Here is a 2,906-nt window from a genome sequence, read left to right as displayed (position 1 = left end):
GTCACTGCGTTAGAGTCTTTAAGCCATCCCATCGTGCCATCGACCGACACAGGACTGGTAGGTTATATACTCGTCCACACGTCATTAGGGACGGCCATTTTGTCGTTACCTCATGGGCCTAAGGGTCGGTGATCACCCATGATATGCTACCGGAACAGTTTGTCCATTCAGCTAGGAAGCTTGACCTATTCATGCCTTTGCCTCTAGCCTCATAGATCGACTGTCACCAGCGCACACAAAGAGAATCAACTCATCCTTTGCCCAAGAGGATGGGTTTTCACCCTACCTAATAAAGTGTGGGTCGGAGACCCCCGCCCAAAGTCAACCAACAGCCTTCCGGGAATAGGTGACCAACACCTGGGATCTATCGAGGATAGATCATACCAACCCACGAAAGAGATGTCCCAGAAGAGACATCCCCTCCTAGCCAAGCGCCATCTTTGCCCTCGGAACCTATAGGGTTTGGAACGCCATTTGGAGCCTATGAGATGCCCTTCGAGACCTAAGCAACTTCGGTGATCGAACACCAGCTGGGGACGTTGCACCCTGAGGGGCTTGCCATAGTGGTGGTCCCCGCTCCAGGGAACCAGCACTTGGGTACACGCGCTACAATCTGCTAGCGCAAAGTACCCGGGGAGACCTGGCTAATGTGAATGGTCGGTCAGTCCGTCACATGGGAAGCCTCTCTTAGCCGCCCTGACCGCACAGGACGTTGCCGCCCCCCCCCGAGGCGAGACTCACACCCGATAGATCCACGAGGACTCGGCTCGTCGCACCCGGCTCCAGTCACACCACTCCGGTCCCCCCAAGCCCCTACGGCCGGCGACGCATCCGCACACAACTCTCGAGTCTTCCCCCCCACGTCCGAACGGGAGAACGGAAGGCTGCACTCGCGAGTGTGGCCGGGACCCGGCGATGGGCCTCGGAGCCTGGCCGACTTCGGGAAGGAAGGGGAGGGGGAGGGGAAGGGGAGGGAACACCGACTTCTTCGCTACGGTGCCCGCCCTCCGACGGCGGGAAGCCCAGCGGGGAGAGACGATGACGGATGGGACCCGGACCTAATGGCTCTCCCTACGTCCGGAGCTCTCACCACACGGTGGTTTAAGAACCGAGTCTGCGTTTAGGAAGACGAAGGGCCGTCCGAGGTGGAGGCCCTGCGAACTTCCAGCCGCGGTCTGGGAAGACCGATCGATGGGTAAAGCGACCCTCAGACAGGCGTGGTCGCAGAATGGACCCCAGCGGCCACAATGTGCGTTCGAAATATCGATGATCTGTGTTCCACATTTCACATTATTTAACGCAGTTTACCACGTTCTTCATCGATGCACGAGCCAAGTGATCCACTGCTAAGAGTTGTATCATTTTGCCCGCCCTTACGGACGGGACTTTGGGTTAAAGCCTGTTGAACAACAGAATTTAAGGGTTTAGGTTAGGTTCATGTCCCTTGGATGAGATGGAAGGGATTCATGAACAAAGGGAATTTTATGGTTGGGTGACCCCGGGCTTAAACCCGGTTTGGCATCCTGATAGATCGCCTTGGTGGTGCCCAACCTTCCCTTTTACGTGTTAGGAGACCAAGACACCCGGGGGTGTAGATGGCTAGCGTGCGCTCTTAACCTCGCTGTTTCCAGCGAGGCCCGGAGGTTCGCTTCCAAGTCCCCAGCAAGGGGGAAATCTGAAAGATCCCACTAAGACCGGCGTTGCGCCGGTCCACGCCTCGGGGGGTTTCTCTGGGCCCCGTCAACTCGCGCACGGCCATCGGGGTAAGTTTGCCTTAGCTTGCGTACGGGTCTCGGTCTAAAGTTTGTACCCGGTGTGCGCTCCAGCCAAGCTCTCCCCCCGGAGGGGATGAGCGGGCCCGGTGGTGCGCTCCCAAGTCCCCACGGAGGGTGAGGCTGGGTGGAGATCCCACCTGTGTTCCGCATCCAGGGCTCATCAGCCCCTTCAACTCGTGCACAGATCTCAGACTATTTATACGGTCTGTATTTCGCGAAGCCCAGGGAGGTGCCGATATACACCTCCCGATCCCTGCATGCGCTCTTAAGCTCCGCTCTAACCCGAGAGGGAAAGAGTTTCGCCCGTGGTGCGCTCCCGTCCCCTGGGGGTTACGGAAGATCCCAACAAGGCCGGCGAACACCGGCCAACGCCCTGGGGGTTGCATTAGCCCCTTTGACTCGCGCATGCAGAATTAAAGCCTTTAACGATCAATGGTTTGGTTTAACAACCGGCGGGCGGCTCCGTTACCACTCGAGACCCCCGCGAGCGGGGTGGTGGCCGGCAACCTATGCACCCAAAGGCGGTCCTCTCATAACCCCGAGTTCTGAGGTCGGCCCGCTCCGTCCCCCCCGGAGGGAGACTCACGTTAGCCGATGACGAAAGGTACGAGGTGTCTGGGGTCCATACCTTTAAGGTACCACCGGGGGATTTGGCCTTGCTCAAAGACCGAGCGGCTACTGGCATGGAGGGCGGGCACCCACCATGGCCAGGTCACCGTTAATGATCCTTTCGCAGGTTCCCCTACGAAAACCTTGTTACGACTTTTACTCCCTCTAGATGCTGTGGTGGAAGTTTTACCCTGAAAATATCAGACAGGCAGTTCTTGTGTCAAGTAACAAAAAGTTTTATTAAGAGTAAGAGAGAGCGTGCGTTGTTGGATGAAACCAGCGGGCACACTCCTCTGAGAGAAGGTTACACACAGTCTTATCTTTTCCTGACACTGACGTGAGGAAGTGAAACAGAGCTTGCTCAATGTTCTGTAGCCTTGTTCTCCTGTCTTATCAGCTTTAGCAACCTTGTAAGCTTGGTTGTGAGTATGCGATGTTCGTGTTGCAAGGTGCAACTGTCTGTTTAATCTGATGAATGTGAGCACATGCTGGTCACTTCTTCACGTCAAACGCCAAGGTACA

General features: G+C 56.5%; 1 non-coding gene across 1 annotated transcript; it reads right to left on the bottom strand.

Moving 5' to 3' along the window:
• Positions 1 to 1,201: 1,201 nt before the first annotated feature.
• On the bottom strand, positions 1,202 to 1,355 carry LOC136676142 (5.8S ribosomal RNA). The gene has a single exon (XR_010796245.1). It is a non-coding gene; the product is annotated as a 5.8S ribosomal RNA (ribosomal RNA).
• Between the last annotated feature and the right edge of the window lie 1,551 nt (positions 1,356 to 2,906).

The sequence above is a fragment of the Hoplias malabaricus genome, chromosome X1, assembly GCF_029633855.1.
Source record: "Hoplias malabaricus isolate fHopMal1 chromosome X1, fHopMal1.hap1, whole genome shotgun sequence".
Taxonomy (NCBI): Eukaryota; Metazoa; Chordata; class Actinopteri; order Characiformes; family Erythrinidae; genus Hoplias; species Hoplias malabaricus.
This window is presented reverse-complemented; position numbering and strand designations above follow the sequence as displayed.